This window comes from Nycticebus coucang, chromosome 10, assembly GCF_027406575.1.
Source record: "Nycticebus coucang isolate mNycCou1 chromosome 10, mNycCou1.pri, whole genome shotgun sequence".
NCBI classification, from domain to species: domain Eukaryota; kingdom Metazoa; phylum Chordata; class Mammalia; order Primates; family Lorisidae; genus Nycticebus; species Nycticebus coucang.
In genome coordinates, this window is record NC_069789.1 from 128,207,709 (window position 1) to 128,219,642 (window position 11,934).

Sequence of the window (11,934 nt, forward strand, 5' to 3'; positions counted from 1 at the left end):
TGGGTCTCACTCTTGCTCAGGCTGGTCTTGAACTCCTAAGCTCAAGCAATCTACTCACCTTGGGCTCCCAAAGTTCTAGGGTTACAGGTGTGAACCACCGTGCCTGGCTACCAAGTTTGTTTTGTGAGTCTGACTGGAGATATTATACTTATGCCCCACAGTTTGAAATGATTGGGTTTCATTCACCAAACACACATACATATGGGCAGGAGGGAAAAACACCCAGGTACCCACCACGTAGGTTTGAGACATTTGTCATTTCCTGTTACCTCTTTATTTCAAGCTCTTTGTACCAAAGTGCTGAGAACAAAAAGGATGAAGCACATGGATTGAGAGATGAGGACCTGGCCCTCCTGGAGACCTCATGTCTTCAGGGGCTGGAGCTTCAGTCTTTCATCTCTGCAGACAGGTCTGGGAATTGGAGCCTCAAACGTGCACAGGGACAGGATGCTGCCTCAGAGACTGCCACAAATACTCCCTCAATTAGCTCTTTAGGAGGCCAAGAAGATCAAGGCCAGGGAACAGGATCTCTCCCTGAGTCTGCCTTGGCCCCTGTGTATCTGCTCATAGGCAGAGTTAGAGGCACATCCCATGGAAGGGATGAGAGCCTGTAAGGCTGTTGCCTGTGACAAAAAGGAGAAGGAAGCGTCAGGAGCTCCTCAGTGAAGAGCCAGAGCGAACAAGACATACACAAGTGATGGGCGGTGCCTGTGGCTCAAGGAGTAGGGCGCCGGTCCCATATGCCAGAGGTGGCGGGTTCAAACCCAGCCCCAGCCAAAAACCAAAAAAAAAAAAAAAAAAAAAAAGACATACACAAGTGAGATGAGCCACAGTGATGCACCTTGACCTTGGCAGGAGATAGCTCCCCTTGCTGAGAAGAAGAGCAGATTTGTTATGGCTGGCTTTTATGAGGGCTTCGAATTCCTAATGTCAGCAAAGTTGCAGGATCAGCACATCCCTCTTAGAGGAGTTTCCAAGGATTGCAGGAATGATTTTCTTTCTCTCTTCTTTTTTGGAGACAGAGGCCTCACTCTGTCACCCTGGGTAGAATGCCATGGTTCACAGCAACCTCAAACTCTTCAGCTCAAGCAATTCTCTTGGCTCAGCCTCCCAAGTAGCTGGGAGTACAAGCGCCGGCCACAGTGCCTGACTATTTTTAGAGATGAGGTCTGTATCTGGCTCAGGCTGGTCTTGAATGTGTGAGCTCAGACAATCCACCTGCTTTGGCCTCCCAGAGGGCTAGGATTACAGGCGTGAGCCACCGCGCCAGGCCAAGGAAGGGCTTTTCACAGCCAAGTGTTCTGTACAATGGAGTTGAGTCTAGAAAGAGTAACTTCTCTACTTTATTAGTCTCCTTTAGGAAGGATGTAAAAGCTGCAATATAGGCTCTGAGCCCCATGAAGTTTAGCTGCATTCCAGAGACCACAGGATTTGGGAGCAGGTTTGTAGAGGGCTGGTCGGATGTTCTGGGCATGTGAGTGACTGGCTGCATCTGCTGGGTATGGAGAGGCTGGGCCCAGGCCAGGCCAGTAGCATAAGTGGCATGACCCAGGCAAGAATAGGGCTGAGGGAAGCATGGGTTATATGCAGAAGGGGAAATTTCTCCCTCCATCTCCAGATTGCTTCCCTGGTGAAGTCACCCCTCTTCCCTCCTTTCCCCTGTGTATAACTATCTGAGCACCCTCTTGTCATTCCCTCCTCCCCCCAGCCCCGCCCCACTGGGGAAACAGCTGTGCTCTAGCCAAGAGATCATTGCCAGGCAGAGTCATCTGCTTTTGTCTTGCAGGGACCTCTAAGATCCCAGGTCACCTTGCATGGTTCTGAGGGTCTGTAGCTGTCCGGGAGCCTGGGAAGTCCCTAATGGGTGGGCTGGACCCCAGAAGTCCAAGCCCCTTCCTTTGCAGCTGGGACAAGAGGCCTGGTATTACTTTGTTGATTTCTCTGTCTGTGAGGTTCAGAGTAACAGACAGGCTTGGAGAGAGAGGATGGAAAAACCTATGATACAGGCAGTAGGAGCTGCTATGGGCCTCCCAGAAGGCTCTCCAGGGCTTGGTGAAGCAAAGGTGTTCAGATGTATGTGTGTGTGGAGGGACTGCTGGAGGGACTAGGGAACACCTGGAAACTGTCCCCACCACAGTCATCTGCTGTTAAGGTCTGCAAAGAGGGGAAGATTTTCCTGGTTCCACAGACCACCAGGAGTTCAAGGGGTTAGACTCAGGAAAGGAAGGAAAAGTGTTGGGGAGGGAACCCGGGCAGAGTTCTGGTGCTGGTGGAGTCATAGGGGCTGTGGTCTTGGATTGTTGGGCTATGCTTAACACCAGGGCCATCTTCAATCTTTTCTATAGCTAACAAAGCCAAGGCTGTGTCCTCCCAGATTCAGGTATGTGGACCTAGCCACAGGCCCTGCCTTAGCTCAGAAGGCCTGCGCTGGGGCTTTGGTCCCATAAGATGTGTCTTACAAGAATCACTACAGCAGTGACTTTCAACGGGTGAGCCGTGAAACTTTTTTCAGACCATTAATTAAATCATTTTCAAAAGAAGTTTAAAGCACAATAAGTATATCCTTTTTTTCTTTTACTCTTTTTGATCTGCATAATGTTAAGTGTGCCGCAGAAATTTAACTATAGGTTCAAGTGTACTGTGAGATAGAAAAGGCTGAAAAACACTGCTCTAGAGCAGGGGTCCTCAAACTGCGGCCTGCGAGCCACATGAGGTGGTGTGATTGTAATTGTTTCTATTTTGTTTTTTTACTTCAAAATAAGATATGTGCAATGTGCATAGGAATTTGTTCATAGTTGTTTTTTTTAACTATAGTCCAGCCTGCCAACGGTCTGAGGGACAGTGAACTGGCCCCCTGTTTAAAGTTTGAGGACCCCTGCTCGAGAGGATAGTTTGTGTTGATTCTACAGACTTTTGAAGAATTCAGGATTAGCTGGGCATGGTGGCTCATGGCTGTCATCCCAGCACTCTGGCATTGCTTGAGCTCAGGAGTTTAAGACCAGCCTGAGCAAGAGTGAGACCCCATCTCTACTAAAAATAAAACAAATTAGTGAGCCTTATAGCCATTGCCTGTAGTCGCAACTATTGGGGAGGCTGAGGCAGAAGGACCACTTGAGGCCAGGGGTTTGAGGTTCCTATAAGCCATGATGCCATGGCAGTCTAGCCTAAGACAAGAAAGTGAGACTCTGTCCCAAAAAAGAAAATAAATTCAGGATTGAACACTTTTTGGAGTTCAACAATTAAATTTATGAGCATCCCTTCAGATTCATAAACCCACCAGGGGCCTGGCTTGGTGCCTGTGGCTCAAGCGGCTAAGGCACCAGCCACATAACACCTGAGCTGGTGGATTCGAATCCAGCCCAGGCCCGCCAAACAACAATGGCTGCAACCAAAAAATAGCCGGGCATTGTGGCAGGCGCCTGTAGTCCCAGCTACTTTGGAGGCAGAGGCAGGAGACTCATTTGAGCCCAGGAGTTTGATGTTGCTGTAAGCTGTGATGCCACGGCACTCTACCCAGGGCAACAGCCTGAGGCTCTGTCTCAAAAAAAAAAAAAACAACTACCAGAGGCCAATGCTAAGGGGCATGAGAGATCTTCTTGGGTCTATTTGCTTGAAGAAATTAGACCTCTGTCCCCTTCCTGGGTGTGGTTGGACTTTGGGCTGTCAAATTGTAAGAACCCCAGATCCTTGTCACCGAAACAAGAGGAGATTTATTAGCCCTAACAAAAAGGGCACTGTGGTCATCAGAATGGCTGTCCTTGGCAGCAGTCCTGATGCTTGGGACTGCCACCCTGCAGTTTATCTGCTCCCTCTGAGCAGAGTAGGAAGGAGGACCTACAGGGTCCAGTCTTCATTTCTTCTGCACATAGTGCCCAAATCCTCCAACCAACTCTGAAGTTGCCAGATGGCTCCATTTGGAGATTCTGAGTTTTTTTCGGAGGTGGGACGAGGCTCACTCTGTAGCCCTGGGTAGGGTGCCATGGCATCATCATAGCTCACAGCAACCTCAAACTTATCATTGTGTCCCACCCCCCAAGAAGTGTGTCACACACTGTGACCCCCCCCACCTACCCCCCTACCAAGCCTCAGCCTGCCGAGTAGCTGGGACTACAGGTGCCTGCCACAATACCCAGCTAGTTTTTTAGTGGAGATGGAGGGTCCTTCTCTCTAGCTCAGGCTGGTCTCAAGGAATCCACCCGCCTTGGCCTCCCAGGGTACTAGTATTACAGGCATGAGCCACCGTGCCTGGCCCTGGAGATTTTGCTTTTTACATATGGTAGCTCCTAGTCCGGGCCAGTCTAGGCATCTCCATTCAATCTTCGATTGCTAGCAAGCAGAGACAGTAAAGCTGCCACTAGCTGAGCTTCTGGTGGCAATGTTAGAAGCCACTTGTGCAAACTGGGAAACTAGTCACAGCCTGGACTCCCTCCTGAGGAGACTTGGGACACTTGGCTCAGACACAGCAGACTCAGCCTCATCAGACAGCTGGCTGCCTCTGTGTGGGATATAGGGAGCCAGATGTCCTAGCCAGGACAGAGAACAGTGTGTAAGTGGTGAGGAGCGAAAGCAGTGTCTGCTCCCAACTCACTCCACGGGGAGACAGCAGCTCACGGCCCAACGCCGAGGCTTCTCACACTGCCTGTCACTGCTGTGTCTGACCTTAACCCTAACCTACATAGCTGCCGAGTACTCATGTCTTCCATTTAGGGGCAAAGCTGAGCTGAACCAAAGAACATTTTTAAGCTAAGTTACTAGAAATATTTCAGGAAAGGCTAAATTTATAAACTACAGCTTGGCTCATGACCTACAATTATTTCACGACCATGAAACACTAATGGTACGGTATGACGCAGTGAGCCCCGAGCACGCTGCCCTGCCACAAGTGAGTCTGTGTAACACCACTGCGTTCTGAGATAGCAGTGAGGAGCTCTGAGGGAGCTGATGAAAAGGAAAGCCAGCTTTGGAATTGCCTTAGCTTTTCCTACCAGCCAATACTTACAAGAATTACCAAGGAGTTTGGACTTACTGAACAGAACCAGATGGCCTTAAAAATATAAGGAGAAGGGGTGGCGTCTGTGGCTCAGTGAGTAGGGCGCCGGCCCCCTATACCAGAGGTGGTGGGTTTAAATCCAAAAACTGCAAGAAAAAAAAAAAAGAGAGAGAGAAACTCTAAAAGTAAAGTATTACCCCTGATAAAACCTATCAGCTTAGTGAAAGGAAATGACATTACTTCTTTTTTTTGTTTGTTTGTTTGACACAGAAGTCTCAAGCTGTTGCCCTGGTTAGAGTGCCAGGGGTGACAGCGCTCACAGCAACCTCAAACTCTTAGGCTTAAGTGATTCTCTTGCCTCAGCCTCCTGAGTAGCTGGGACTATGAGTGCCCATCAGAACACCTGCCTATTTTTTTTGTTGCAGTTGTCATTGTTGTTTAGCTGGCCCGGACCAGATTCGAACCTGCCAGCCTCGGTGTACGTGGCCAGTGCTCTAACCACTGAGCAACAGCCTACATTACTTCTTGAAAATTTTCTGTGATTTCATGAAATTAGCAGTTTTGTTTCCACTTCTGTACAGGTGTGCTTACAGTCAAATCCAAGAAAATTACAAATCCAGAAAGCTCTCACAAACTTGGCCACCTCCCAAAAGGGCCTCTCTGATCATGGGATTTTATTTTATTTTATTTTATTTTCAGAGCCTCAAGCCTCAAGTGCCGTGGCATCACAGCTCACAGCAACCTCAAACTCTTGGGCTTAAGCGATTCTCTTGCCTCAGCCTCCCAAGGAGCTGGGACCACAGGTGCCCACCATAACGTCAAGCCATTTTTTGGTTGTAGTTATTGTTGTTTGGCAGGCCCAGGCTGGATTCGAACTCACCAGCTCTGATGTATGTGGCTAGCACCTTAGCCATTTGAGCTACAGGCATGGAGCCTTTTTTTTTCTTTTTTTTGAGACAGAGTCTCACTATGTCATCCTGAGTAGAGTTCTGTGGTATCACAGCTCACAGCAACCTCAAACTCTTGGGCTTAAGCAATTCTCTTGCCTTACCCTCCCAAGAAGCTGGGACTATAGGCGCCTGCCACAGTGCCCGGCTATTTTTTTTGTTGTTATTGTAGTTGTCATTGTTGTTTGTCTGATTTTTTTTTTTTTTAATATGGAACGCTTCTTGAATTTGCGTGTCATCCTTGCGCAGGGGCCATGCTAATCTTCTCTGTATCGTTCCAATTTTAGTATACGTGCTTCTAAAGTTAGCACAGTTGTCATTGTTTAGCAGGCCCGGACCAGGTTTGAACCCACCAGCCCCGGTGTATGTGGCTGACGACCTAACCCAGTGGTTCTCAACCTGTGGGTTGCGACCCCTTTGGAGGTGGAATGACCATTTCACAGGGGTCGCCTAAAACCATCACAAATACCCTGTACAAATACAGGTGTATGAAAATAATTTTATTGTTGGGGGTCACCACAACATGAACTGTACTAAAGGGTCACGGCATTAGGAAGGTTGAGAACCACTGCCCTAACCACAGCACTACAGGGGCAGAGCCAGGCTTTAATTTTTCTTTCTTTTTTTTTTTTTTGTTTGAGACAGAGTCCCACTATGTCACCCTCAGTAGAGTGCCGTAGCCTTACAGCTCATAGCAACCTCAAACTCTTGGGCTTAAGTGATTCTCCTGGCTCAGTGCCTGTGGCTCAAGTGGCTAAGGCGCCAGCCACATACACCTGAGCTGGCGGGTTCGAATCCAGCCCGGGCCTGCCAAACAACAATGACGGCTGCAACCAAAAAAAAATAGCTGGGCATTGTGGTGGGTGCCCGTAGTCAGAGGCAGGAGGCCAGAGGCAGAATTTGGGAGGCAGAGGCAGGATAATCACTTGAGCCCATGAGTTGGAGGTTGCTGTGAGCTGTGATGCCATGGCATTCTACCCAGGGTGACAGCTTGAGGCTCTGTCTCAAAAAAAAAAAAGTGGAAAAAAAAAAAAAGGAAAGATTCTCATGCTGGCTCAGCGCCTCTAGCACAGTTGTTATGGTGCCAGCCACATACACCGAAGGTGGCAGGTTTGAACTTGGCCCAGGCTAACCAACAATGACAACTGCAACAAAAAATAGCCAGGTATTGTGGCAGGTGCCTGTAGTACCAGCTACTTGAGAGGCTGAGGCAAGAGAATTCCCTGAGCCCAAGAGTTTGAGGTTGCTGTGAGCTGTGAAGCCACAGCACTCTACCCAGGTGACAGCTTGAGACTCTGTCTCAAAAAAAAAAAAAAAAAAAGAGAGAGAGAGAGAGATTCTCCTGCCTCAGCCTCCCAAGTAACTGGGACCACAGGTGCCCTCCACAATGCCCATCTATTTTTTGTTGCAGTTGTCATTGTTGTTTTAGGTGGCCCGGGCCGGGTTTGAACCCACCAACTTTGGTGTATGGGGCTGGCACCAAATGGGCTATGGGTGCCACGGGTGCCGAGCCTGACTTTTCATTTTCTAATTATTTCCTGTTTTTTACAGAAATAATTGATTTATGTACATTTTGATAATTCACTTGATTATAGTAGTTTGTAGATAGATTTGGATTTTATTTTATTATTTATTTATTTATTTTTGAGACAGAGCCTCAAGCTGTCGCCCTGGGTAGAGTGCTGTAGCATCACAGCTCACAGCAACCTCCAACTCCTGGGCTCAAGCGATTCTCCCACCTCTGCCTCCCAAGTAGCTGGGACTACAGGCACCCGCCACAACGCCCGGCTGTTTTTTGGTTGCAGCCGTCATTGTTTGGCGGGCCAGGGCTGGATTCGAATCCGCCAGCTCAGGTGTATGTGGCTGGCGCCTTAGCTGCTTGAGCCATAGGCGCCGCCAGATTTGGATTTTATACATACCAAATCTTGTCATCCGTTAAAAATGAGTTTTTTCCCCCAATCTTTCTATCTTTATTTCCTTTTCATGCCTTTTTGTACTAGCTGGGACCACCAAAACAATGCTGGCTATAAATGGTGATAGTTGCTATGCTTTTCTTTTTCTCAGTCTCAAGGGGAGTTTTACATTTCATCATTACATGTAATGTTAACTCTAACTGGTTTATACATGTCCTTTATCAGATTAAGAAAGTTACCATCAACACCGTACGTAAAACACACCCGCCAACCTAACCCCCAAACGTGGGGGAGAGGAGAAGAAAAAAAAAGAAAGTTACCATCTACTTCTAGTTTGCTAAGCATGTTAACATTCCTTTTTTTTGAAAGGCTAAAAAAGTCTGCATGCACACCCAGTTTGTACACGGGAGAGCGAGGTGGGGATCAATGTGAAAGATGTTAGCCTGCTCCAGAAGGCACCCTGGGGCTCATGGCAGCGATTGTTGGGTTCATGTCAGCGTCCCACTACCAATCCCAATGGGCTCATCATCACTAGGTTATCTGCAGCTGGCTGTCCTTTGCTGGTAGTTGGCTGTAACAGGCATTACTTGTGCTAATATTTGGTTGTAACGTTCCCTGCCTTTTTTAAGTTAGGTGAGAACAGGGCAAGTTCAAGTTGAGTTAATGCAACAATGAGCGTGTCTGACAGCTCCTCTCCATTCCTGGGAAAAGTAAAAACAGGTACTTTCTGACTGTACTTGAGAGAGACAACAGAACAGAGGCCCATCTCAGCTCAATGGAGGTCTGAAGACCCCAAGATTTATAATTTATTTATTTATTTTTGCGAGGCAGAGTCTTGCTTTGTCACCCTGGGTAGAGTGCTGTGGCGTCATCGTAGTTCACAGCAACCTCAAACTTTTGGGCTCACATGATCCTCTTGCCTCACCCTCTTAAGTAGTTGGGACTTAAGGCACCTGCTACAATGCCGGGCTAGTTTTTCAATTTTTAGCAGAGACAGGGTCTCACTCTTGCTCAGGCGGGTCTCTAACTCCTGAACTCAAGCAATCTGCTGGTCTTGGCCTCTCAGAGTGCTAGGATTACAGGCATGAACCACTTTGCCACTCCAGGATTTACAGATTGAAACAAAGTAGCAGCGGGGGCCAGATGTATTGTGTGCCTCAGGTCTCTAATCATAGCATTTTGGGACACCAAGGTGTTAGGATAATTTGAGATGAGGAGTTCAAGACTAGCCTGGGGCCACATACTGTGGCTTATACCTGTAATCCTAGCACTCTCGGAGGCCAAGGCTACCATACTGTTTAAGTCCAGGAGTTGGAGACCAGTCTGAGGAAGAGCAATACCCCCTCTCTACTAAAAATAGAAAAACTAGTCCCAGCTACTCAGGAGGCTGAGGCAAGAAGATGGCTTGAGGCCAAGAATTTGAAGTTGCTATGAGCTCTGATGACACCACAGCACTCTACCCAGGGTCACAGAGTGAGACTCTATCTCAAAAAAAAAAAAAAAAAAAAAAAGGAAGGGGGCAGCGCCTGTGGCTCGGTGAATAATGCTCTGGCCCCATATACTGAGGGTGGCAGGTTGGAACCCGGCCCCGGCCAAACTGCAATAAAAAATAGCCAGGCATTGTGGTGGGTGCCTGTAGTCCCAGCTACTCAGGAGACTGAGGCAAGAGAATCGCCTAAGCCTAAGAGCTGGAGGTTGCTGTGAGCTATGATGCCACAGCCACTCTACCAAGGGCAACAAAGTGAGACTCTGTCTCTTAAAAAAAAAAAATCCCTGACCAGCCTCTGCCAGATACTAGGTATGTCTTAAGCATAAGTTGTGACCTGAGTTGATGGAAGCTGCAGAGTAAGCCTATTGACGGTCTGGGAACCAGATTCAGAGAGGCGTGTGATTCAGGGTCATGTCCAGGAAGAGGTTACAGTAGGAGTGGGCTACCTTGGCCTAACTTGCTACATTTGTCAAGGAGTCCCTTAGAGGAAGGATTAGGATCTGTGCTGCTGACCCCCAGCTGGCTCCAGAACCAGGGGTACACAGCTATTTATTTTTAGATTTGTGACTCAGAGGTTACACCAGTACTGAGACCTTGGGGAGAAATCTTTGCTCAGGGACTGGCTTCTGCAGCATGGATCTGTTTGACACTGTGATCACATTTACATCAGATCCGTATTGCTGTGATATGATTTCCAGGAGCGCACAATTTGTGGATGCCTCTCTAAAACATGTAATATAATTTGACAATGAAATTTGTGTTCCCGAAAGTTCATCTGGCCACTGCATAGAAAATAGAGTGGAGGAATGCATATGGATGAGGGTGACCAATGAGGAAGTCAGTGCAGTATTCTGGGCAAGAGTTGAAGGTGCCTTGGACTCGGGTAAAGGCAGATTTTCTGGTTCAAGATGGCAAATCAAGGCCAGGCTGGGTGGCTTCCACCTGTAATTCCAACACTCTGGGAGGCCAAGGCAGGTGGATCGCTTGAGCTCAGGAGACCAGCCGGAGCAAGAGCGAGACCTCATCACTAACAAAAAAAATAGCTAAGTGTTGTGGCAGGTGCCTGTAGTCCCAGCTACTCTGGAGGCTAAGGTGGGAGGATCCCTTAAGCCCAAGACTCTGAAGCTGTTGTGAATTACAATGCCACGGCACTCCACTGAGGACAACAAAGTGAGACTTTGTCTCCAAAAAAAAAAAAAAGATGGTAAATCAAGCAAATATTTGCCTTCTCTTTTCTTTCTTTTTTTTTTTTTTTGAGACAGAGTCTTACTCTGCTGCCCAGACTAGAGTGCCGTGGTGTCATCATAGCTCACAGCAACCTCAAACTCTTGGGCTCGCGCGATCTTCTTGCCTCAGCCTTCCAAGCAGCTGGGACTACAGGTGCCCACCACTATGCCCAGCAGCTTTCTTTCTTTTTTTTTTTTTTTTCTTTTTAGTAGAGACAAGGTCTCACTCTTGCTCAGGTTGATCTCCAACTCCTGAGTTCAAGGGATCTTCCCACCTCTGCCTCCCAGAGGATTTCAGACATGAGTCCCATGCCTGGCCTATCTTCTTTTTCTTTAAGACTGCATTAAAATGTCAATAAATGAATACCATGACATTTAGAAAAAAAATTGGTCTGTAGGATATTTTTCAAAACCTTTTTAGACTGAGGAGCAGTTGGAAATTTGGTTACCAAAGGCAGAGCAGAGGGTGCTGCCCTGTGGACCATGCTAGGGGGGAGGTGCCAGTGTGCAGGAGAAAGCACTTGCCCAGGACCTGTGAAAGGTTTCCAGCCTCTGAGAGGGCAGGTGCCACAGAGGTCAGGCGCCACAGAGGGCAGGCAGGTGCCACAGAGGGCAGGAATGAGAAGGGGATTTGAAAACAAGAAAATTAATCTAGGGTGTGCACAGATAGTGAGCGATTCGATTTCTCACTGCTACCGTCAGAATGACTTAAAAGTAGGTAACATAGGGGCGGCGCCTGTGGCTCAGTCGGTGGGGCGCCGGCCCCATATACCAAGGGTGGCGGGTTCAAGCCCGGCCCCGGCCAAACTGCAACCAAAAAAATAGCCGGGCGTTGTGGCGGGCGCCTGTAGTCCCAGCCACTCGGGAGGCTGAGGCAAGAGAATCGCTTAAGCCCGGGAGTTGGAGGTTGCTGTGAGCTGTGTGAGGCCACGGCACTCTACCAAGGGCCATAAAGTGAGACTCTGTCTCTACAAAAAAAAAAAAAAAAAAGTAGGTAACATATTCCTATGGATAAGTAAAAAGAGGATTCTAGATATCTATAGATATCTGTGGGATCTGGAGATACTGGTACCCTAAACCAAAGGCCTCTGGAATTCAGAGATCTCACAGACAAAGGTTACTACCTTAAAGCAAACCCTGCTGTTGACAAATTCTGACCTGTAGAGCTCCAGGGCAACTTTTCTGCCTCCCAGTGACAGACAATGAAGAATCCTCAGATATTTTAATATAGTGTACTGCAGGGAAAAGACCAAGGTAATTCATAGGATAAGGAAGAAAATATGAAAAAAAAACTAAGAGACACAAAGTATTGAATCAACAGCTCTTAATCCTGAGTAGGAAGGAGTTCTAATAAAAGAATAGGGGGGAT

General features: G+C 47.8%; 1 non-coding gene across 1 annotated transcript; it reads right to left on the minus strand.

Moving 5' to 3' along the window:
- Positions 1–6,141: 6,141 nt before the first annotated feature.
- Positions 6,142–6,248, minus strand: LOC128597817 (U6 spliceosomal RNA). The gene has a single exon (XR_008383376.1). It is a non-coding gene; the product is annotated as a U6 spliceosomal RNA (small nuclear RNA).
- Positions 6,249–11,934: the final 5,686 nt, after the last annotated feature.